The sequence below is a fragment of the Dendropsophus ebraccatus genome, chromosome 2 (assembly GCF_027789765.1).
Source record: "Dendropsophus ebraccatus isolate aDenEbr1 chromosome 2, aDenEbr1.pat, whole genome shotgun sequence".
NCBI classification, from domain to species: domain Eukaryota; kingdom Metazoa; phylum Chordata; class Amphibia; order Anura; family Hylidae; genus Dendropsophus; species Dendropsophus ebraccatus.
The window spans coordinates 148,696,776-148,723,491 of NC_091455.1; the positions used below are offsets into that span (position 1 = coordinate 148,696,776).

The following is a 26,716-nucleotide window of genomic DNA, read 5'->3' on the forward strand; positions in this document are numbered from 1 at the left end:
GCTGTGTACCCCACCCCTGCCTAACTGGCGGATGAAGTTAGGGATGCTGGATGAGCACAATGTTTCCCCACATGCTTGCCCGCTGCTTGTGCCTGCACCACTATTTCCACATCCCCATCCCTTTGCGCTAGCCTCCTCCATTGCAAAAATTTTGTCTCTTTAACTTGGCGCAGAGGGCGATAAACTACTGTTTTATAGCACAACTGAACTATGCCAATCCTGGTGTATACAGTACATTTATAAAGTTGGACATATGGCGGCAGCAGATACATTATGAGTCTTTTTTTCTCTTAAACGTTCACAGAGCGCAAGAAAGAGTCCTGCGACAATCTTTTGCCAACAGGAACAAAGCAAACACTGGCGTATACAGTAAACTTATAAAGTTTGACGTATGGCGGCAGCAGATATATTACAGTCTTTTTTTCTCAACCGTGCACAGAGCGCAAGAAAGTGGACAGTGACAGTTTTTAGCTAACAGGAACTAAGCAAACACTGGCGTATATTGTCGCACAGTTCACTCGTCAACGTTTAATGTGACCTGCTATGATATGAATGAATCGTTTGAAGATTACGGAGTGGTGAGAGGCTCATCTTTACAAGGACTTCAGTGTTAAGTATATTTATAAAGATATGGCGGCAGCAGATATGTGACACAGTCCCTTTTTTTTTTAAACAGTGCAGAGCGCAATAAGTTGTCCTGCGCCAATTTGGATGTTACACCAAACACGCCAACACAGGTATATACAGAAAAATTATACACTACCTGCCTGCCTGTCTGTCTAAGTAGCTGATTTCCTGGTAGTCTATGCACTATATGGATGTAGCTATATGCTGTGCTGTGTTTTAGCCCTAAGAAAGGCTTTCGAGGTCTTGCCTGCCTAAAATCTCTGAAAATCCTTTCTGTCCCTACTCCAAGATCTATCCCTGAAATGATCCTGCAACAATTAGAATATAGGAAAAAATCGATCTAATGGAGCCTAATCAGAATAAAAACAGCAGCTGTCTGTCTGTGAGAATAAGCAGCTGATGTACAGGTATCCGGTCTATTCACTGAATATGCAGATGTATATGCTGTGCTGTGTATCATAGTAGCCCTAAGAAGGGCTTTTGGGGTCTTGCCTTCCAACAATCAGCTTAATCCTCCATGTCCCTACTCCAATATCTATCCCTAAATTTTTCCTGCAACAATTAGAATGTAGGAGCAAATAGATTCAGTAAAGCCTATTCAGAATAAACAGCAGGAAAACTTTTAGCACAAAATTCAGAATTTAACACAGCACAACTAACCCATGTGTATTTATCCTACTGAAAAATTAATTTCCTAACTTGAAAACCACCTTTTCCACAAACAGCGATTGTTCTTGACTTTGCAAGGGCTGATTATAAAATATTAAAGTGTCGCTGTCATTATAACTTTTAACATATAAATCAACAGTAGATGTGAAACAAAGCAAGTTTGCAATATACATTCATTATTATTTAGTAATCATGCTGTAAAACAAAGCTATACTTACTTTTATCCAGGTCCAGTCTCCTGAAGGCAGCTTTTTAGTCTTGTGCTGGTTAAAAAAAAAAAGAGACCAAACACAGGACTTCCTGTGTTTAGCCTTTTGTAGAGTCAGAAAACAGGAAGTGCCGTGTTTCCCATGATAACTAAAAAAAATTTTTAATGTAAATTTATATAACCCCTGCTACAGAGGAAGATTCTACTGTTAGCTACGGACAGGGATTCACAGCTTCAGACACTGGTTTTGAGGGTAGTTGCATACCTCCCAACTTTTGCGCAGAGGAAAGAGGGACAGTCACGGCAATGTGCCACGCCCCCAGTAGCCACGCCCCTCATAACCACATCACCTGTTACTATTAAATAACAAACAAATAATATCACCAGATCTTCACCACATAGTGACTTATCCCCCCTTATACCATTACTACATAACATCCACTATACAGAGCAGTACTCTCCCTCAGCAGTCACCATATAGCGATAGATGAGGCTGTACACCTGCAGACCTTATAGATGATTGTATTGCAGGTATTTGATGACTCACAGGGGACTAAGGGACACATTATGTCCCTTAGTATGCTCCTATGTTGTATGCCTCTTAGTATCCCTTTAGTATGCCCCTTAGTATCCTCTTAGTACCCCCTCAGTATGCCCTTTAGTAACCCCCTTTTTACCTTCTTAGTACCCCCTTAGTATGCCCTTTAGTACCCTCTTAGTATGCCCCTTAGTAGCTTCTTATTGCCCCCTTAGTATGCCCCTTAGTACCCCCTTAGTACCTTCTTATTGCCCCCTTAGTACCTTCTTAGTACTCCCCTTAGTATGCCCTTTAGTACCCCCTTAGTATGCCTCTTAGTACCCCCCTTAGTATGCCCTTTAGTACCCCCTTAGTATGCCTCTTAGTACCCTGTTAGTATGCTCTTTAGTACCCCCTTGGTATGCCTCTTAGTACCCCCTTAGTATGCCCTTTAGTACCCCCTTAGTATGCCCCTTAGTACCTTCTTATTTCCCCCTTAGTATGCCCCTTAGCACCTTCTTAGTACCCCCCTTAGTATGCCCTTAGTACCCCCTTAGTATGCCCCTTCGTTCCCCCTTAGTATCTTCTTAGTATGCCCCTTAGTACCCCCTTAGTACCTTCTTAGTATGCCTCTTAGTACCCCCTTAGTATGCCCCTTAGTACCTTCTTAGTACCCCCTTAGTACCTTCTTAGTATGCCTCTTAGTACCCCCTTAGTATGCCTCTTAGTACCTTCTTAGTACCCCCTTAGTATGCCCTTTAGTACCCCCTTAGTATGCCCCTTAGTACCTTCTTATTGCCCCTTAGTATGCCCCTTAGTACCTTCTTATTGCCCCCTTAGTATGCCCCTTAGCTTCTTCTTAGTACCCCCTTAGTATGCCCCTTATTACCTTCTTAGTACCCCCTTAGTATGCCTCTTAGTACCTTCGTAGTACCCCCTTAGGATGCCTCTTAGTACCCCCTTAGTATGCCCCTTAGTACCTTCTTAGTACCCCTTTAGTATGCCCTTTAGTACCCCCTTAGTACCTTCTTAGTACCCCCTTAGTATGCCCTTTAGTACCCCCTTAGTATGCCCCTTAGTACCTTCTTATTGCCCCCTTAGTATGCCCCTTAGCTCCTTCTTAGTACCCCCTTAGTATGCCTCCCTCAATCTGGTGGAGCTTCTGGTGCAGGCTTGCATAGTTGCCAACAGTATGACCCGGTAAGCCCCGCCCCCATCGCGGTAAGCCCCGCCCCCGGCGCCCACCGAGGGGCTAACTAACCAGCAGAGTACACAGGGAGAGAGGAGGAGAGACACCATGGACAACTGGAAATATGGTAAGTGACTGACCCATTATACTTACCATATTTCCTGTTGTCCATGGCGTCTCTCCTCCTCTGGCCCTGTGTACTCTGCTGGTTAGTTAGCTCCGCGGTGGGCGCCGGGGGCGAGGCTTACCGCAATGGGGGCTGGGGCTTACAGGGTCATACCTGACGGCAACTATGGGCTTCCTCTTCCAGCTCCACGGTGCCCGCACTCTTCTCACATCATCTGTGCCAGGCAGGAGAGGAGTGCGGGCGCCGTGGGGCTGGAAGAGGAAGCCTGCACCAGAAGCCTGTGCATCACCTCCTCAGCGTCAGGAGCGGCATACGCCAGGCCACCAGGTGTCGCTGTGAGCGCTCACAATGTAAGGGCCGCAGTGCAGCTGCCGGTGCGAACGCCGGGGCCGGGGTGGGGGACAGTGGGACACATGGGGGCCGTTCCGGGACAGCGGGACATGACCCCAAAACCAGGACTGTCCCGCTGGATCCGGGACGGTTGGGAGGTATGTAGTTGGACTACATGTCCAATGAACACTAGACCCTTTCTGTTCCCTCAGCCTCAGCCTATAGGAGATGGAGCACTGGGAAGAGGGGCTTTGAAGAGCAGGGACTTGTGGGAGAAGGCTGGAGAAGGAGAAGAGCCTGGAGCCATCTTGGAGAGAGCAGCACGGTCTAAAGAGACTGTGGCATACCCTCTGCAAAAAGTAAATTCTACTTACAGGCAGACAGGAGAAAGGGGCTGCTGCAACCAAGAGAGTACATCCTGCAGTGAGAGGAGAGAGACAGTGAGACCGGCAGCTGTATCACTTGCACAGAGCAGCAGGATCCTGCTGTCAGGACCCCACAGCCAGCACAGGCTCCTGGAATCATCACCCCTGCTGGAATTAAAGTCAAGACAAAGTGGCGTTACTTTATATCACATCTACTGTTGATTAAGGTTTTGAAAGTTATAATGACAGTGACACTTTAAAATCTAACATAGAAGCAATTTCATCAAAGTCTTTGGGTCTCCATATTAAGTGCTAATATTGTGCAATGGTGTATTTGTTTTGTTTGTCTTGTTTAAAAAATGATATTTTAAAGCCCAGAAAAAAAGAAACTTATTGTCACAGTGCTGTATGTGGGTAGTTACATAGTTACATAGTTAATACGGTTAAAGAAAGACACATGTCCATCAAGTTCAACCAAGGAGGGGATGGATGCAGGGAAGGGGACAGATGATGACAGGTTCTATACATATGCATTTATGTTAATTTGGTCTAAGAACTTGTCTGTTTTGAAGCCCTCTACTGTTTTTGCTGTGACCAGATCCTGTGGTAGACTGTTCCACAGATTCACAGTTCTCATGGTAAAGAAGGCTTGTCGCCTCCGGAGATTGAACCTTTTTTTCTCCAGGCGGAGGCAGTGCCCTCTTGTCCTTTGAGGGGGTTTTACCTGGAACATCTTTTCCCCATATTTCTTGTAGGGGCCATTTATATATTTAAATAAGTTAATCATATCTCCCCTTAAACGTCTCTTCTCCAGACTAAACAAATGTAATTCTTTTAATCTCTCCTCATAACTATGATGCACTATTCCCCTTATTAGTTTAGTTGCCCGTCTTTGTACCCTCTCCAGCTCTAGAACATCCTTTTTATGAATTGGGTTCCAAAACTGCACAGCATACTCCAGATCAGGCCACACTAAAGCTTTATAAAGCGGTAATATTATATCCCTGTCCCGAGAGTCCATGCCTGTTTAAATGCATGACAATATCCTGTTGGCCTTAGAAGCAGCTGACTGACATTGTGTGCTGTTCTGTAGTCTATTATCTACAAGTACACCCAGATCCTTCTCCATCAGCGACTCTCCCAGAGTAACTCCCCCCAGGACATATGATGCATGTGGGTTATTAGTACCCAGGTGCATAACTTTACATTTATTCACATTGAACCTAATTTGCTAAATGGACGCCCAAACACTCAGTGTATACTGTATATATAAAACCAGTGGGCACCACTATAGTCAAGGGAGTGCTAAACCAATGCATATAAGTAATACATAACCAAAGAAAACAAAAGCATATGCACAAAGAGGTAGCACATCACAAAAATTCTTTATTATATTACCACAAGTACAAAAATATTCACTAAATCAATCATGCAGGAGGATAGCAATGAGGGAGACAAACCCCAAATACCCTCATTGCTATACTCCTGCATGATTGATTTAGTGATTATTTTTGTACTTGTGGTAATATTATAATAAAGAATTTTTGTGATGTGCTACCTCTTTGTGCATATGCTTTTGTTTTCTTTGGTTATCAAACACTAAGTGTGTCTAAGTCAGCCTGTAACATCTGCACATCCTCTATAGACTGTTCTGTACTACAAAGCTTTGTGTCATCTGCAAAGATAGAAACATTGATGTTAATACTATTCTCAATATCATTAATAAACAAGTTAAATAGAAAGGGTCCCCAGACCCTTGGGGTACACCACTTATTACTGGGGACCATTCGGAGTAGGAATCATTGACCACCACTCTCTGGGTACGATTATTAAGCCAGTTTTCAATCCAGTTACAGACTAAACTTTCCAAACCCATAGACCTTAACTTACCCATCAGACGCCCATGAAGGACTGTGTCAAAAGCTTTTGCAAAATCCAGATACACTATATCCACAGCTGCCCCCCTCATCCAGGCTTCTACTCACTTATTCATAGAAACATATTAGGTTGGTTTGACAGCTTCTATCCTTAGTAAAACCATGCTGGTTATCACTTATAATACTTTTACCCACTACATATTTCTGGATGTAGTCTCTTATAAGCCCCTAAAATCGTTTCCCCACAATGGACGTTAAGCTTACGGGTCTATAGTTACCTGGGCAAGTCCTAGAGCTCTTTCTGAAGATCGGCATTACATTTGCCTTACGCCAGTCCCTCGGCACGATACCAGTCAGCAGACAAGGGTAAAGAAATTACAGAACTGAGTTCCCTAAGAACTCTAGGGTGTAATCCATCAGGCCCTGGAGCTTTGGTTACATTTATATTATTTAATTTATCTTGGACCAGAATCTCAGACAAAGGAGGAATCCCTGAGTGGAGAGTCTGGAAGACATGCAGGAGAGCAATGTGACAGGTGACTTGTTTTAGTTTTTTTTGGGGGGGAAGGGGGGGGGGCAGAAGGATGGATAAGAGTACAGTATATCTGTGTATTGTTGCTACATTTAAACCCCCCCCCCCCCCCCCCCCCCCACACACACACACACACACTATAGTCAGCTAAAGTATCATGTCTAGAGTCCAAATTGGGATAGAAATAGTCTCTAGTAGCTGCAGTCTACTGACTATTTAGTATTGATATATGTACTGACTAAATGGACTAATAGTGAGGTGATCTTAAAACAAGCTGCATAGCCCCTCAACTATTTGAACCTACATATGGACATCATCAGGAGCCCATGGTCATAAGCCTTCCTCCTGATGATGCCCATGTGTTGGTGAAACTAGTTGAGGGACTATGCGGCTTGTTTGAAGATCGCGTCGCTATTAGTCCATTTAGTCAGTACATATATCAATACAAGTCTGTAGACTGCAGCTACAAGAGACTTTTTCTATCCCAAATGGGACTCTAAATGTGGTGTCCCAATTCTAGTGTTCTTATGCACCTGTCCAAAAGTACTAAGGTTTAGAACAGGTGGTGGATGGAGTACTTGCAGTTTCCCCACTAGGTGTCAGTGTTTATTTTAGTTAAATGTTCTCCTATGCACAGCTGAAGGAAGTTATGGGTTAATGTCTGTTGTACCATGCGTTGTGTGCTGACCACTAGGAGGTGCTCTCTCTTTCTCTACCTATCCTATCCCTGTTCTCTTAGGGTCTTATTACACTTAGTGATTTTTAACGATTAACGACTAACAAGAAATGATCGCAAACGAGATTGTTTATCGTTAACCTGAAATCGTTCACCATATTACACAGAACGATGGTCGTTAGTTATGATCGTTATTGCGATCGTTACTGTCAGGGATGAGGGGCTTTAGTATAATTTTAGCACACAGAGAGGATAGTGTTAATATGATTCTCAATAACACATGATTTACAAAATGCTGATGTTGCTCATCAGGTTGGGTCACTCTGACCCATCCTCAGGACACTTATCTATGTTCTGGTCTACAGAACATTGGTAGAGAGCTACAGAGACATCATAATTGAAGATAACTTGATTGAATAAACAGTAACAAACTGATTAGCGGGGAATCGATCGATACCAACCTTTAACCAACCATGATTGGATGTTATTCTTATTAATTTCCCTTACTCTGCAAATAAGATGTTTACTCATATTGATCACACTGCGCATGACCGGATATAATCACATGACTACATCTATGGAAAATACCTAAAGATTCTGTGTTAATGTTTAATGAAGTGTACACCCCGCAAGGGGTATAAAAGAAGATGACTTTGTTGCAATAAACATGCTGCTACTCAGAACCATCTCGAGTTGTCTGCATCCTTCTTGGCCAAGATGCCCCTTCAATCTGGCTACCATCCAATATACCTGAAGGTCTTACCTGAAGACCACCCTAACATTTTGGCGTCCCTGGGTGGGCGTGGCTACTCAGAAGGTTCCACATACCTGAGGATCCGGCAAGGAGGAAGAGGTTTCGGGGATCACAGAGCGCAATTCACCGGTGAAGGGTAAGACATTTGATGCTTACTTACATGCTCTGTGCCCCTCATAAGCTTCTAACTCAGCCGGGTCTGGGGTAAAGTATAGTTTGCTTTCTGTACGCCACGTCTAAACTTTGTTTTGGCAAAGAACCGTAGAATATCCGTGTGATAATCAAAGGTATATTGGATTGGAGTTTGTGTGTGTGTTTGTTTGTACTTTTCCCTCTGTTGAACTTTAGCTTAGGAAGTCAGCATCGTAACCACGCTCCTCACATGTCATGTTCAGGATAGTAGAAAGTCTGGAGAAGGTTTGGGTTGTGCTTGTATGTTTGGCTATAGTTTGTTTTGCTCTCTGGTTAATGTATAAGATCTATGGGTATGCTAAAGTAAACACCTTGTATGTACCATATCTGGTTCAGGGCAAAAGGGGATTTAGTGACAGGACTCTGGGGGAGTCCGCCTGATCAGGTCCTAAATCATATAAAGTCCACACGCCTATAACTGATCAGTGCACTATAGTCAGTACTTAGGTAATAAGTTGTAGGACTAGGTTGACGTTCTTAGACACGTCAACCACAGGGAGGGTATCCTGGACACGCTGAAGCGACAGGCGGTCCAGGATACCAGGTGATCTGGACACGCTAAAGCGACAGGCGGTCCAGAGACACCACAGAGGGGGGGGCATTCTGGACACGCTGAAGCGACAGGCGGTCCAGAATCCCAGGTGATCCAGACACGCTGAAGCGACAGGCGGTCTGGAAACACCACAGATAGCGGCTAGGAACATAGAGTGGTGACAATAATTCTAATAAGTTGATAGGGGACATACCCATAGCCAGAGAGACACAGGGGTAGCAGCACACCCAATATGGGGAATACAGCTAGTGCCAAGAGGAAGGAAGCTCCACAGGGTGAGGAGGAGATGTGGGATGCTGTAGAAATAGTTAAGAAGAGGAAAGGAAAGATGGCAGTAAAAGGTTCAAGTAAGTTGTTAAAAGGGCTAAGTATGTGCAGTGATCCACTAGACCCGTCACAGTGGTACTCCGCTATGACAACTAGTAATGGGTGGATCAATGATAATGGGTTGAATATGCAAGCAAAGGCTTGGTCTGAGGTAGCAAAGGAGATGTACAATGAGGGTTTTTGGCAGAGAGAAGAGACTGCAGATGGTGTTAATTATAAGAAAAAAGTTAAGGTCCCTTCCCCCTTCGCCTTGTCGACCATACATGTATCACCAGACTTATGGTTAGTGACAAATCACCTGTAAATCTGTTAGGCTCTGACGCGTTACAGGCCATTCAAGCACATATTGTTTATCACCCAGATGGTACAGTAGGATTAACATCTGGTGTCCCAGAAGAAGATCTTTGTAGAGTTTTTGCTTCCACACTTGTAACTAACTCTCACTCTATCTTTTTCACAGACCATCCTGACCTAGTACAGGTGCCTGACTGTCTGTGGGCAACGTCCAAAACTGATATTGGCCGCATGCCTGTGCCGCCTGTAATGATTAACTCAGATCAGACAATACCCATTAAGTGCTGCAGGATTGGGTCATTCAACACCCAGAGGTGGTGCTACTGCAGTATGTTGATGACCTCCTTCTTTGTGCCCCCAACAAACAAGTGTGTAGGGAATGTACCATTTCACTACTGACACACCTTTCTTCCAAAGGATGTAAGGCGTCCAGGGAGAAATTGCAGTTCTGTGAGGAGAAGGTTGTGTTCCTAGGACATTGCATATCTGCGGGGGTGAGACACTTGACTGAAGACAGGAAGAAGGCGATTGGCTTGCTGGATCCACTGAGGGGGATCCGGCAACTCAGAACCTTCCTGGGCCTGGTGTCATACTGCAGGTCATGGATCCGCTCAGCATCCATGCTCATGCAACCGCTCTATGATTGTCTGGACACACAACCCTTCCACCTCACAGACCAAGCGATAGAAAGTTTCCACTCTTTGAAACTGGCTATCATGACAGCCCCGGCGCTAGGCAAACCTGACTATGACAAACCATTCTCCTTGTACTGCACTGAAATGTCAGGACACGCTACTGCGGTCCTAGTCCAGAAACACGGTCAACAGAACAGGCCCATTGCCTTCTATTCAGCACGACTGGACCCAGTTGCACGAGGCGCCCCTTCATGTGTACGAGCGGTAGCGGCTGTCTCCCTACTTTTACATAAAGCTTCAGAGATTGTGCTTACCTACCCAGTTACAATCTACACCCCACATGACTTGCACAACATTTTAAGCCAAGTACAGGTAAAACACATATCTGTCGCCAGACAGCTGAGACTTCAGTGTGCCCTTCTCATGCCCCCAAATGTGACCCTAAAGCGCTGTATGACTCTGAATCCAGCCACTCTAATTCCCATTGACGTGGAGGATTTAAAGGGGGAAGGGACAGGGACAGCAGCCAAAAAGCCAATGTTCCTACAAGGTATGACGGAAGATGAGCTTTATGACATACACCACGAACATGACTGCATAGCCCTCATGGCCCAAGAAAACATCAGGGTTCTCTCATGTTTCCGATGTACCCATTACTAACCCAGATGTTCAGTTTTTTGTAGATGGCTCAAGGAGCATCGGAGAGGACGGACGATTCTACACTGGGTATGCGGTGGTCACACAGCATGAGGTAGTAAAAGCGGAACCACTTCCCCCTCATGTGTCTGCACAAGAGGCGGAGCTGAGGGCACTCATTGAAGCGCTTAGAGGGGCAGAAGGAAAACGCGGCAACATATACACTGATTCTAGGTATGCTTTTGGGGTGGCTCATGACTATGGCCCCATATGGAAGGCAAGAGATTTTCTTACATCAGCAGGTACCCCCATAAAACATGGACACCTCATTAAAGAACTAATGGAGGCCTTAATGCTCCCAGACGAGTTGGCCATAATAAAGGTCAGAGCACACACAAAACTTGACACCGAAGAAGCACGAGGGAATGATAAGGCGGACAGAGCAGCTAAAGAGGCAGCGAGGAAACCGAGGGAAAGGGAAACCCCGTCGCCTCTGCTAACCATGGTGAGTACCGAGAATAACCAGATGGACTTAAGTATCTTGCAGGCTCTGACCCGGCAAGCCACCGGGGAAGAGAAAAGGAGCTGGTCTAAGGCTGGAGCTCGGGAAGCTGATGGTCTGTGGAGAATAAAGACGCGGGTGTGTCTGCCAAGGTCCCTATACCCCATGATGACACAAGCTGCTCACGGTCCAACTCATCTCTCAAAGAACGCTATGTGTGCTCTGATAGACAGACAGTGGTTCGCCCCCGGTTTCACAACTATTGCCGCAAAACTTGCCCAGTCCTGTCTCACCTGTGCACAACATAACCCCGGTAGTGTAGTGAAGGTACCACAAAAACACACACCAAAAGCCCTCTACCCGTTTCAACGACTGCAGATTGACTTCATACAGCTGCCAAAGGTAAGCACGTATGAATATGTCCTTGTGTGTGTTGATCTCTTCTCAGGTTGGGTCGAAGCCTTTCCGAGCAAATGCAAAACAGACTGCTAGAAAACTGATGAGTGAGATCTTCAGCAGGTTCGGACTACCAGAAACCATAGAGTCCGATAGAGGTACCCACTTCACAGGAGAGGTAATGCAAAATGCAATGCAGATGCTAGGGGCAACACAAGCATTCCACACGTCCTATCACCCACAAGCCAGTGGGAAAGTTGAAAGACTAAATGGTACACTTAAGTTAAAGATCCAGAAGGCCTGTGAACAATTAGGGAAACCCTGGACAGAATGTTTGCCAGTAGCACTATATTCCATTAGGTATACACCAAATAGAAAGACCAAACTGTCCCCCTTTGAAATACTGTTTGGCTCAGCACCAAGACTTGGACTGTACTTCCCCCAAACACTACAGTTACAGTGCGACAGTATCACCAGTTATGTTCAGAGTCTCCAGAAAAGACTCTCGGTTGTGCATAAACAAGTCTATGATTCTATTCCAGATCCTGACAGTCGAGAAGGAGCTCATTCCCTCCAACCAGGTGATTGGGTGGTCGTGAAGCGGCACACTAGGAGACCACTGGAGCCAAGATTTGACGGTCCATTCCAGGTCCTCCTGACTAAGGCCACTTCAGTAAAGCTCGAGGGAAAACCCAACTGGATCCATGCTAGTCAATGCAAGGTGGTGGAGCGGAAGGATGATTGCCCATCTGATGATGTTGGTGATCCTGATCCAAAGAAGCAAGACCTCTCTGATCACCAATGATGTGGAAAAAGGAGTGATACTGTGGTTCAACACTTCACATTCAGTAGCAACTTTCCGTTTTGACTTCTGTAGAATTGCAGAATACAGATGGATATGAGGCTAAGTGGTTTGTGAATCAAGGGACAGCCAGAACTGACGTGTGGTGGTTATGTGGCGACATGAAGCTACGGCAAAGACTTCCTTCAGCCTTGACGGGCAGCTGTACTTTAACTCAAGTACTGATGCCATTCCAAATAATCTCCTCAATAGGGGCCGGGGGAGGGAAGCAAAACGGGTTTAGAATTGACAGCCTGGGTACAACCAACCTCGACGAAACCCCTAGAAGACGCAGTAGACGGGCCAGACGCAGACGTAATCTCTTATCTATAAGAAAGCGTGAAGAGTCCCCAGCAGGATCCTTTGATTCAAGGGTCTATATAGATAGCATTGGGGTTCCTAGAGGGGTGCCAGATAAGTTTAAGGCTAGAAATCTGATAGCCGCTGGATTTGAATCTGTTTTCTTCTGGTGGTCCACAGTTAACAAAAATGTGGATTGGATAAACTATATATATTATAACCAACAGAGATTCATAAATTTCACACGAGACGCACTTAGAGGACTGGCTGAGCAAATAGGGCCAACCTCATTGATGACTTGGCAGAACAGAATGGCCCTAGATATGATACTTGCAGAAAAGGGAGGTGTTTGTAAAATGTTCGGGACTTACTGTTGTACTTTTATTCCCAATAATACAGCCCCTGATGGAAGTGTCACAAAAGCGATTGCCGGTCTTACAACCCTATCCGAAGAACTGGCGGAGAATTCTGGGATCGATAACCCTTTCACTGAGTGGCTGGAATCGTGGTTTGGGAAATGGAGCCACCTCGTATCCAGCCTATTCATCTCTGTGGCAATCGTGGCGGCGATTTTGGTAACTTGCGGATGTTGCTGTATCCCCTGCATTCGAGGCCTCATCCAACGGCTGATTGATGCTTCAATCAACAAAACCATGTATATGGCAATCACCCCCTGCAACGACGAGAACTGCAAACTTGTTTAAGAGACAGTACTAATATTAAATCATGCATACAGTAATTCATGAAATTGTGAATAAAGTGTTGATGTCTAACGCCCCCTGAAGGGAATCAAGTGAAGAGGTTAGGAAAGTCTTGCATGTGCCGCTAGGGCATGTGAGATACCTGAAGGAGGGATGGAGGACATCATCACTTAATCACAAAAGGGGGAGCTGTCAGGGATGAGGGGCTTTAGTATAATTTTAGCACACAGAGAGGATAGTGTTAATATGATTCTCAATAACACATGATTTACAAAATGCTGATGTTGCTCATCAGGTTGGGTCACTCTGACCCATCCTCAGGACACTTATCTATGTTCTGGTCTACAGAACATTGGTAGAGAGCTACAGAGACATCATAATTGAAGATAACTTGATTGAATAAACAGTAACAAACTGATTAGCGGGGAATCGATCGATACCAACCTTTAACCAACCATGATTGGATGTTATTCTTATTAATTTCCCTTACTCTGCAAATAAGATGTTTACTCATATTGATCACACTGCGCATGACCGGATATAATCACATGACTTCATCTATGGAAAATACCTAAAGATTCTGTGTTAATGTTTAATGAAGTGTACACCCCGCAAGGGGTATAAAAGAAGATGACTTTGTTGCAATAAACATGCTGCTACTCAGAACCATCTCGAGTTGTCTGCATCCTTCTTGGCCAAGATGCCCCTTCAATCTGGCTACCATCCAATATACCTGAAGGTCTTACCTGAAGACCACCCTAACATTACTATGATCGTTTACTCCTTCTGATCCCAGCAAAACAATGGACAATGTGTAATTACACTGAATGATTAGTGAAAAAAATGTGGAACTTGAGGGAACGAATGTGGAATTACAGTGAACGATTAACGATAATTTTAGGTTCAGCTCTGAATCAGCGATCAACGACATAGGAACGATTTTTCGATATTTGCTTGTAATTACACAACAATTATGGTTTAAATTCGAACGATATAAGGATTTTTTGCACAATAATCGTCCCGTGTAATAGGGCCCTTACACTCACCCCCTGTTGGAGTTAGCTCTGTCTGGGAGGAAGTGAGACAGGGTAGTTGGCTCTAGCCACCGAAGTGAGGGGATGCAGATAGAAACCAACACTTCTTTTATACAAACTACTATATTTACTATGCAGTGTTTAGCACTAACAATGGAGAGTAGTCGCAAAGTAACACCCTGACCCACACCAGGAACACGTCTTACACAGGGCAGTATCCTGAAAACATAGGAACTGACCTCAGTAGGACAAAGCAACCAGTATATAAATGTCTATGTATCCTACTGCGCAGTGTAGGTAACTGGAACGACACCTTTTTTCCCCCCTTCTGTGGGTGGTGATACCGACAGTCCGGGTGGGTCAGTTGCCACTCAGGGTTGCCCTTACAAAAGTCCAAGGAACCACAACAACCCGGCAGGTTACCGACCATTTGGGGAATACCCCAGCCACACAAAAAAGCAGGTATCAACACAACATCTGTGTAATGGACTAGCACTGGTGTCACAAGATTAACATCACTGGCTGAGCTCACAACCAGGCTAACCACCACCATCTTCAACCTGGTAGTCACCACATAGACATAATACTTTAGCTGACTCTAGTGTGTGCGTATGTGTGTGTGTGTGGGGGGGGGGGTTTAAATGTAGCAACAATACATAGATATACTTTTTACCAGTGAGCCAATAAAAGCTATGTTTTAAGTGTATAGAGGGCACGTTTAGGTGTGTTTTGGGCTAGTGGCCCTTTTTGTCTGTGTGTTTGAGTGACGTGCTGGGCCAGGTGAGTAGGTTGGGGGGGCATGACAATTTTTACTATAGGCCCCATGAATCCTTGGATATAATTATTTTTTTCTAGGTCTAATGCAATGTAAGAACAGTACTGTGCTTGTATCCAAATGATGACAAAAAAAGAACACAGCAATGTACTCACACTACAACAAACTTTGGAAGAAGAGTTAGAGAAATCTTCAGATCTTGAAGACAAATTTCAAGTTTATTGGCTTTGTCCCTGGGCTGTTTAATGAACTATATTGAATTACGGTAACAATAATAGATTGATTTTTATAGGCAACCTGTTCAAATAGGTCATGTTTTCCCTACAGAGTAAAGCCTTTTTTCATCTTTTATTCAGTCCTTACCTAAACAAGGAAGAGAAAGTACAAGTTGCTTTATACAGTACGCATCATTTCTGTCCCACATTGTGACAAGTGCCTCTTACCTTGACTTACAAAACTGAAGTTTATTTAATGGATTTCGACATTCAGAATAATAACTTCCTAGCATGTACAGTATATGTCAGTTCATCGTAAGCACCCTTACCATCGCCAGTCTTTTTTCTCCTATTTTAACATTGTAAGCATTTTCTCTATGTGACTCTTTAAGGATATATTCCTTTTGAAAATAAAGTAGAGGGAAAATAAAGTAGAGGGCCCACTAGTTTTTAGGGGGCTGTGAGATACAATCTGGTGGTGGCTGCACCAATACACTCTTTGACACCCCCTTTACACTCTGCAAGCAGTAGTGAACTTAAATATGGCTTGAGTAAGAAAGACAGAAATCTGGAAATATACTAGTGGTCCCAATAGTTTTTGGGGAGCTGTGACCTAATCTGTTGGTGACTGCACCTATATACACTCTTTGACACTCCCTTTACACTGTGGCAGCAGTAGTGAACTTAGATATGCCTTGTGTAAAAAATACAGAAATCAGAAAATATAGTAGAGGGCCCAATAAAATAGTACTGAGCACTTCTTAGGGGTCTGTATGCAACACCTAATGTCCCCTTTCTGCCAGCAACCGATCACCACAGTGTGCTGCTAAAATCGTGGTAGCTGCACTGCAAGTTCCAGCCAGCAGTTTGTAGTAATACAATTTAAAAACAATTTGAAGCGCTTACAAGGGCTGTTTGGTTGTTTCGCTAGTATTCCCTGCCTACTGGAACGCTAATTCCCTCCCTAACGCTCTCCCTGACCAGCAGCAGCTCTGTCCCTAATCTCTTCCAGCATACGTCTGAAGCGAGCACTACCGGCCGCGATTTTTATATGGCAGGGTCAATTGATCTGGCCAACCAATCACTATTGAAATGTATGGGTCCCACGTGATTACAGGATGTACCAAAGAGTCTCCTGCATGTTTATTGGCTGAGAAATAGCGCCCAAACTTACAGGAAATGGATAATGAGATTTTCTCGAGTATTGTGAGATGCTCGTCCGAGTAACGAGTACCATCAAGTACCCTAATGCTCGAACGAGTACAAAGCTCGGACGAGCATGTTCGCTCATCACTAATATATATATATATATACATATTTCTAGGACCTTTAAAATTATAATGAATCCTGCCCATAATATGGGGGTTTTGTGGTGCAGTGGTCTTATAACAAACCTTTTGAGGATTAAACAACCCCTCTAGCCCATGGTTCAATCCCTCTCATGACCCTAAAAACACATATTATTTTAAGGCTCCTCAGATAAGAAAGAACACATCAGATAAAAGTACATGAAAAATAAATAAATAAACATATCAATGAGAATAAAATTAGGCATGGATCCGAATTTGGCGCTCCACATATCACTAATTTCAAAATGGGATTCCCCAAGCCCTACCTGAATAGCATTTGAGTGTGCGCACTGCTACACCATTCATTGTCTAAGGCAGGCATGTCAAACTCTGGCCTGGGGGTCAAATCTGGCCAGCTGTGACATTCTTTTTTGGCCCGCTGAGGAAATCAAATGATTTCCTAGAGCTGTCCGGCTGATAGGACATACAGCAGATTATAATATGGGTGGTCCGAACGACCACCAGAAGTGATTTGTGTCACAGCGCAGGCAGTGTGGCAACATCATCACGTACAACCTGTGCTACGCGCGTCCTGCAGCCAGAAGAGCTGCAGCATTGGAGGTAGGAGAGGTAAGTTCAGCTCATTCCAGTGGGGTGGAGGGGGCTGACTACCATGTGGAGCACTATTGGAGGGGGTTGACTAGATTGTGGGGCACTATTATGTGATTACCTTCTGCTTAGGAGAATAATGGGGTAAATGCTGTGTGGGCAATGCCACTCTGACAGTGCCAGAAATGCTTTATGTACATTTCAATGAATTTCAATGTCCAATTTTAAAAATGTGGCCCACTGTGTAATTTAGATTCTCACCCCTGGTCTAAGGGATCGTGGAAGCTATCTTAGAGCTGTCCTGGGGTAGGGGATAAGTGTTGGTGGCACAACCATTTTAGTTATCATGTAATGAGCCCTTTGGCAGAAGGGGAAATATAGTAATACAGATATGTGAAACAAAGTAAGACGCAAACAAAAATACACATGTAATCGTAGTGCCCGGTACATGTGGTCCACTAACTTTAAAGTCACATGGGTAAAGGTAACTTTGTCAGGTGTCACACTATGGGATGATAGATGCCTTTAGCACTTTCACTGCTTGGTTTGGTCTAGATTTTGATTTGGTCTAGGGCATGACCACCTTATATGCTTGAGGTCAGCCACTTCGACTTCACATCTATTACACAGTACTTTTTAAAGACTCCAATTTTATTTAGAAAGGCTGGTGTACAATATACCCTATGCAACAGATAAGGTGTGAGAGGTGGTGGTCACATTACCCAAAATATCTGACCAATGGTCATCTTCAATGGGACCAATTTCTCCCTCCCACTCAGCTTTAAAGAGGACCAATCACCTAAATGTAACTGTCCCTATTATGAAAGTATATCTCTCCCTAACTCTATTCATGAAGATACAGACTGCATTTGCAGTCTGTATCTTTATACTTTACCTGATCCTCTGTTCCCTGGCTGTTCCGGTGGGCGCCGCCATCTTGATGACGTCACTTGCGTTCCAGCGGTGCGTTCCAGCGTGACGTCATCAAGATGGCGCCGCCGCCGGAACAGCCAGGGAACAGAGAATCGGGTAAAGTATAAAGATACAGACTGCAAAGGCAGTCTGTATCTTCATAGATAGACTTCATGAAGATACAGACTGTATTTGCAGTCTGTATCTTTATACTTTACCTATCCTCTGCTTCAGTGCCGCACGGCCGGGCGCCGCCATCTTGATTACGGGCCTTGCGTTCCACCGCTGGAACGCAAGTGACGTAATCAAGATGGCGGCGCCGGCCTTGCTGCACCGAAGAAGAGGATAGGTAAAGTATAAAGATACAGACTGCAGAGGCAGTCTGTATCTTCATAAATAGATTAGAGTAAAGGGACTAGAAAATACACAGCGATCTTGCGCTGTATAGCGCGAGATCACTGTGTATTAACGGAGCGGCGGGCAAAGGATCATGGGAACCTTTCCTGCCGCTCTGCATGACGGGAGTTTCCTGTCTCGCGCCGGCTCTTTTGAAAAGAGCCGGCTCGAGACAGGAAAATAAAAAGTGAATAATTAAAAAACGTGACAATAAAAATAATGAATTATATTTACAAATGTTAATAAAATGATGATTTACATCTAATTAGGGAAAAAATTTTTTTTAACTTTCGTCCATGATTGGTTCTCTTTAAGGGTACCTAAAAATTTATATTGTGTTATACATGTCAGATGCAAATAGATTTTTGAAATAAGACAAGCAGACGTTTCTGCCTTTGTCACACTGTCTGAAAGTCCCACCAATGTTATCTTGAAATAACACTTTGTACCATTTTCCAGTTCTACATTTAATGCGTGCTGAAGGTACAGATATTTATAGTGTATTTGGAAGGTCAAACATTGCACATATATCACTAAATTGTTTCAGGATACTGCCAGACATAATACATGACACGGGACAAATGCCCTTGTACTTCCATCTTCTAAATTTAAGTCTGTTTATACTTCCTGTAGGAAATTACCTTGGCTATACATGTGCCATATGGAATTATTTTAACTATTTTCCCAACTGACGTTTTTTTTTTTCTCTCTTTTTGCAAAGGTTTTTTCCCCCAAAACGAACAACGGGAAGCATCATACTGTTTTTAACTTTTGAAAACTCATAAAAACTGATAAATGGTAATAACTAATATATTCATTATTATGTTTTGGATGAAAATCTCCTTTAATTTTTTTTACTTCATTTTTTCTTCAGAGCAATAAAAAATATGATGAACATAAAGTTTTGTGGCTGTGAACACTGAGCCTGAAAAGCTTATAACATCGGTAAAACACCTAAAATTATGACTTGTGTCTGCTTTGCTACATCTGGTCCAGAACGACCTGCCATCAGTAATGAAATAATGAATTCTTAAAAGGGTAGTGCGGCGGTAAACAATTATTCACAGAATAACACACATTACAAAGTTATACAACTTTGTATCGTATGTTATGTCTGTGAATTGTCCCCTTCCCCGTGTTCCCCGACCCTCACCCGTGTCCCCGGAAGTGTGGTGCATTATACATACCTGATCCGTGTCGCGCCCGTCCGCTATCTTGTGCCTTGACATCATCTTCGGACGGACGGCCAAACAGCTCCGACTGTCCCTAGTGCCACCCGCCCTCTGCAGCGGCACGCGTCATTGGCTGCTCAGCCGAGATTGGCTGAGCACAATTACGCTCAGCCAATCGCGGATGAGCAGCTGATGACGCTGCAGAGGGTGGCTGGCACTAGGGACAGTCGGAGCTGTCCGTCCGAAGATGACGTCATTGACAGAAGATCGGAGACGGGGTCGGCACGTGACAGGTATGTATAATGCACCACACTTCCGGGTACATGGGCGGGGGGCGGGGAACACGGGGAAGGGGGTGATTCACAGACATAACATACATTAAAAAGTTGTATAACTTTGTAATGTGTGTTATTTTGTGAATAATTTCTTAGTGCCGCACTACCCCTTTTAAAGGTAAACTGACAGCATGGAAATTCTCTTTGTCTGTGCTGTTAGTTTCTAGTTGCCAATTACACAAGCATTGCATAGTTACCTTTAGCTCTGCTTTGTGATCTGGCATCTTTGTAAAAAAATGAACTGTATTCTGTGGTGACAATGTCTGGCCACTGCTTTGTGTTCAGGCTGCATTTTACCCTTCCAGAACTATTAACAGTGGTTTCTCACTGAAATCCTGTGCAGCCAAGTTAAGATGGCTGTCAATCTTTCTGGAGGAGGCGAGGTTGGGGGGGGGGGGGGGGGGGGGGTTAGGGAAAGCCTGAAGACAGAGGTGGGCAGAGAGCAGGGAGTGACACTGTCGCTGCAAAATAAAGTGCATTTTTACAAAGATGCTGGATCACAGAGCACTGAGCAGGTATGATATGCATATGTATAACTACTTAAAGCGTAACTGTCATTTTTTTTTTATTGCAGAAATCAGTAGTATAAGCGATTTTAAGAAACTCTGTAATAGGTTTTATCAGCCAAAAAAGCCTCCTTCTGTACTCAAGAAGCAACCTCCCAGCCTCCCCCCCCCCCCTGACTTCTTATCTGTGCATTATCAGGCAAACACGTCTTCATTACAGAGAAGCCAGTGAAGACGGGCTCTGCTCTCTCCATTCTATCCTTATGGAGGGGGGAGGGGCTGGGGGAGATGAGGGAGCAGGAAGAGGTGACATGAAGGTCAGCTGTTTGTAGACTGTCTGGGCACCTAAAATGCAGGATTCAGGTGTCAGAAAGGTCAGTGCTTATCTATGAACTTACTGAGAGAAGATTGCAGGGTGTTGTGCTTTGCAAGACTGCTCCGTGCTCAGTCACTCCTAACAGCCCCTCCCCTCTCTATAGCCACATAATGGACACAGAAATCCTGCTTCTTCTGAAGTGAGGGGGGAGGCTGGGAGATTGCTTTTTCAGTCCAGAAGGAAACTCTTTTGGTTTATAAAACCTATTACAGAGTTTCTTAAAATCGCTTGTACTGTTGATATTTAATGTTTTAAAAAAAAATGACCCTGAAATGACGGTTACGCTTCAAGTCATTCTACCAAATAATAGTTAAAGAGGAAAGGTAATGTTTTGGAATGGCCTGACTTTGAAATAATAAAAAAGTGATCAGTTAATGGAAGTAAACCCACCAACATAACAGAGTTAAAGGTGTTTGGAGCAGAGAAATCTGATTTGTTTTTTTCTTTGTACTTTTAGAACATAAAGTAGATATTTAAAACATGTTAATTTATGTAATATAGAGTATGGGCACCATACACGGAAGTACATGCACTTCCATGCTTTGATATTCCTTCATTAAAGTTATTGATGTCTGAAGAATGTACTGACACACTAAATGCAATGTACTGACACACGCAAATAATCAATATACATTGCTGGCAGTTCATTTTTTGTAATTGTCAAACAATCATATGCCAGATGTGCTTGATGGGAGGCATTGTAGGCCATAGCATGTTTAGGCCATGCAAGCTGAAGGCCTGGCACAGATTCTAACACTCTAACAGCCCCCGTCTCAAATCTTTTGTAGACTTTCTAAAAGGTTTTCCTCTACTGGAGAAAAAGATCTCGCAGCATAATGCTACCACCACCATGTTTCATGGTGGAGATGGTGTGTTTGGGGTAATGTGCAATGTTATTTTTCTGCCACATATTGCATATTAGATTTAGGCCAGAGCACCTTCGTCCACATGTTTTCTGTGTCCCCTACATGGCTTGTGGCAAACTGCACATGGAACTTCTTATTACTCTTTCATAAAGGATTTGTGGTGCACACAACTAATAGTTTTCCTGTGGACAGATTCTCTCACCTGAGCTGTGGATCTCTGTAGCTCCTCTACAGTCACCATGGGCCTCTAGGCTGCTTCTCTAGTTAGTGGTGGACGGCCATGTCTTGATAGCTTTACAGCTGTGCCATATGATGGATTGAACAGTGCTACGTGACATGTTCAGAGTTTAAAAAATTTTTTCAACCTAAGGTCATGTTCTCACTGCGTAAGACACCGGCAGTTCCGTGATCCAACCAGGCCAGATGATCTTTACTGCCGCTGAATTTGGATGCCGGATCATCCGTGCACGCCCGCATATGAATTCCCTGCTGAACACAATAGAGCATGTGGCCGGAGCTGCACGCTCCATTGTTTGAAATGTCAGGCTTTTCATGTCAGTTTCTTGCGGCGCTGATAGGGATCCTGGCCCTGAGTGTATACTATTAGGGTGATTTATCAACAGGGGATTTTTCTAGATGTGGTCTATTTCTGCAATGGCATGAATAGACTGGTCTATTTAAAGTGCAATTTACTATCAGGGATTAACCTGGTCTATTTTCTGTGGTGCTGATTTGTTTGGCTCAGAATTGTCTCCAAATGGTCGCAGAATTGTCTCTAAATAGTCTCATTGGCCCTGGTTTGCCTCCTAGGTAATGAGCATCTTCTTCTCCCTTTCTTTGTCAGATACCGGCATGCAGAGAATTATATCCGATTCATTTGGACTGTGTTAATGACCAGCGGCCTTTAATGTGCAATAAAATGGTCAACGAGGGATGTGGGGATGTTTTTATTTGAATTTAAAAAAAAATCGAGGTGTGTTGTGTTCTCTTTCATTACTTTACAGACTTAGTAGTGGAAGCTGTCTGATAGACGGAATCCATTACTAAGTCAGGGCTTAGTGTTAGCCGGTATAAAATGGCTAACACTAACCCCCCCATTATTACCCCAGTACCCAATGCCACAAGGGGTACTGGGAAGAGCCGGGTGCCAGTAGTCCCAGAGCGTCAAAATTGGCGCTCCTGGACTGGGCGGTAGCAGGCTAGTATTATTAGGCTAGGGAGGGCCTAAATAAATGGCCCTCCCCACCGTGGTACTGCTAGGCTGTGGCTGTTTGGTTTTTACCCTGGCTGGATATGGAAAGGTGGGGATCCTATATGCTTTTTTTTATTTTTTTAAATAAATAAATAATTTGAAAAAACGCGTAGGATCCCCCCCCCCTTTCATAACCAGCCGGGTTAAAAACCTAACAGCAGCAGCCTAGTAATACCCTTCCCAGCCTAAAAATACTGACCTACTACCGTCCAGTCCAGGAGTGCCAATTTTGATGCTCTGGGACTACTGGCATCCCGCTCTTCCCAGTACCCCTGGTGGCATTAAGTAATTTATTTAAAAAAAAACACACACACATAGGATCCCCCCCCCCTTTCCATAACCAGCGAGGGTAAAAACCAAACAGCCACAGCCTAGCAGTACCATCGAAGGGCCATTTATTTAGGCCCTCCCCAGCCTAATAATACTAGCCTGCTGCCATCCAGTCCAGGAGCGCCCTCCAGCATAGGCATGGGAGTTACAGTCTGGAGTTACAAACTGTTGTGGCACTGCATCTGCACCAGCAAGGAAGGGGATTAAGTGCCCCCTTCCTTGCTGGGGCAGATACAGTGAGCTCTCCATGGGGTGGGGGGTGATGGTAAGGGTTACAAACGGCCGTGATTACTACGGAACTTATTTAGTGGGAACATGGCCTGTTTTCCTGACCTGTCCGGTGTGTTCCTTGGTTTTCATGATGCTGTTTGATCACTAATATTCTCCAACAAACCTCTGAAGCCTCAAAGAAATTACACACAGGTGGCCTATTGTCTACTCTAATGGTGATTGATCATACTGGATGTTATTTAGGAGTATCAGAGTATTGGGGATTTTTTTGTTGTTTACACACAGTTATTTATTTATTTTTTTACTTTTTTTTACTGTCCTTCCATTCTCTTTATTATAAAATTCAATGGACTTTTCAATTATAGACACACCCAAATGGCAATTAGTCCATCTAAACTAGAATAATGTACCAACAGCTGTCATTGCACTGACGAGCATCCAAACAGTGAATTGATGGGCATCATTTTGACCTCAAAATAACGGGTGTCATTTTTCTCTTTTCAAAAATGGACAAAAAAAACGTCATGGGAACATAGCCTATATCTGTAGTTCAAGCAGCTGCTTACACAGGGCAATGCAAACATAAGTAAGACCACTATAAAAAAAAAAGTCTCTGTTATGAAATAAGAGGAATCTTTTTATGACATTTCACATATCATACATAACTGTCACAAAACGTCTAGATTTTTTATTGTCTTGTCTGGGCTTTATCTACATTCATAACTAAACCTCTCATCTGGTAATAATTAATTTCTTTTTTTTGGATTTGAAGTCACTGGCAATCATACACACCTGACCAGTCACTGCCAATACACTATACTTTAACCCCTAGACGACCCTGGACGTAGGGTTACGTCATGGAAGTCTGTCCCCAGACGACCCATGACGTAACTCTACGTCCTGGGTGTTTCTCCCGCTATGAAGGAGGTGTTTTTCCCGCTTCATAGGAGGTGGGGGCCGGCTGCAGTGAGCAGCCGGGACCTCACCGGTAATGACACGCTGCAGCGATCGCGCTGCCGCGTGTCATCAACCCCTTAAACGCCGCCTCACCTGCCTCCATGCGGTCCGATCGGTGATCTGCTACACTGAGCCTGCACAGGCAGGCTCAATGAGCAGATCGCCGATAACACTGATCAATGCTATGCCTATGGCATAGCAATCATCAGTGTAGAAATCAAACTAGTGTATGTAAAAGTCCCCCAAAGGGACTTCAAATGTGTAAAAAAAAAAAGTTCAAAACACTATTACACTACCCCAAAACCCCTCCCCCAATAAAAGTTGAAATACCCCCCCCCTATCCTATTATATAAATAAAACATTTAAAAATAAATAAATAGATAAACATATAATATACCGTAGCGTGCGTAATTGTCCGATCTATTAAAATATAACAAGCGTCATTGTGATCGGTGAACGGCGTACACGAAAAGAGGGAAAAAAGTGCGCGGATTACCGATTTTATGTTACATTATATATTAAAAAAAATATATAAAAAGTGATCAAAACGTCCGATCTTCACAAATATGGTATTAATAAAAACTAGAGATCATGGCAGAAAAAATTACGCCCCATAAAGCCCCGTAGGTGAAAAAATAAAACCGTTATAAGCGTCACAATAGGCCCATTTTTTTAATATTTAAATGCCAAAAAAAAGGATTTCATAAAAAAATATATATATAACATTAGAGAATCTGTGTAACCTGCATATGGTTGTGTTCGGGCTGACCTATAGAATAATAGTATCATGTCGCTGTTACCATATAGTGTATTACGTAGACACAGGAACCCTCCAAACATTACCATATTGCATTCTTTTTTACAATTTCACCTATTTATATCTTCATAAATAATATATTTGGAATTCCATCATACACGTTATGGTAAAATGAATGACGCCATTACAAAGTACAACTATTCCTGTAAAAAACAAGCACTCACATGGCTTGTAGATAGAAAACTGAGAGTTCTAGAGCTCTTAGAAGGGGAGGAGGGAAAAACGAAAACACTAAGATCAAAATTTGCGCGGTCCACTGGGTCATTTTGGGCCTGGTCCTCAAAGGGTTAAGTTGTATTGGAACGTTTTCTCAAAAAACGTTTTCTCTCAGAGTTGCTAGCAGGGAATCTGGTTATGCTAGAACAATATGGGGAATACAAAACTCTTTAAAAAATAGTTTATTATTTCTTCATAGAAGCATAATTAACCAATGTTTACTTGAAAAAAAGTTGGCTTCTTCCTCCATGAAAAAAGTTGGCTTCTTCCTCCATGAAGTCCTCCTTGAAGCCAGATGGCTTTTACAAGACATGAGGCATTAAACAGAAAAAGAAAACTATGGAAAGTAAGTGCTTAGAAAAACACATAAATATAAATGTAATGAATATCAGGTATCAAACTCCAAATATATTTCACGTATCATAAAGAAAATTACATTTAGTTACTTTTCTGCTCTCTTAACACAAGTTAATTCAGTATTTGCAACTTCCTGAGCAAAGTGTACATGGTAAGAAACAGGAGAAAAGCATTCCACATACATGGATTAAGATGATGACTTGAGTGTTCCCAGAGCAGATTATGCATGCATACATTAAGGGGAATCTTACTGTAAAGTAAAGATAAATGTCAGTACACAAGTATAGTAGCAACAGAATCCGCAGCGCTTAACAATTCTGGGGGTACAAACAGAGAGAAAAAACTGACGTTACAGAGATTTACGTACAATTATCCATACATAAGGATTGAGGGCCCTGCTCGCATGCATGAGCTTACAGACTATTAGGAGGGGGTGCGAGACAAAAGGGAGGAGGGGCAAAGTGCTTGATTGTTACTATGGTCCAGCCATCTTCATAAATAGGGCAGTGCAGGTAGAGGTGGGTGAACCAGTCACCAACCAATACCTGAAGTTCTTAAGTGCATGGTGTGCTTCTGTGAGTGTGTGTGTGTGTGTGTAGGGGCGGGGGCAGTTCACAGACAAATTAAGGAACCTGATAAGCCTGCTTGAAAAGATGATTTTTGAGGGCAATCTTGATGCTTTGGGTATTGGTGGTAAGTCTGACAGTCTTGGGTAATGCATTTCATAGAACTGGTGCAGCTCGGATAAAGTCCTGAAGACAGGAGTGAGTGGTGGGGATTAAGAAGGATGTTATGCATAGGTCATTAGCAGATCATAAAGCAT

The 26,716-nt window shown here is 43.5% G+C and overlaps 1 long non-coding RNA gene across 1 annotated transcript; it reads left to right on the top strand.

Moving 5' to 3' along the window:
- Positions 1-8,013: 8,013 nt before the first annotated feature.
- On the top strand, positions 8,014-13,914 carry LOC138783598 (uncharacterized). Its single transcript, XR_011361719.1, has 2 exons — positions 8,014-8,158; positions 11,949-13,914. It is a non-coding gene; the product is annotated as an uncharacterized lncRNA (long non-coding RNA).
- The last annotated feature ends 12,802 nt before the right edge of the window (positions 13,915-26,716 follow it).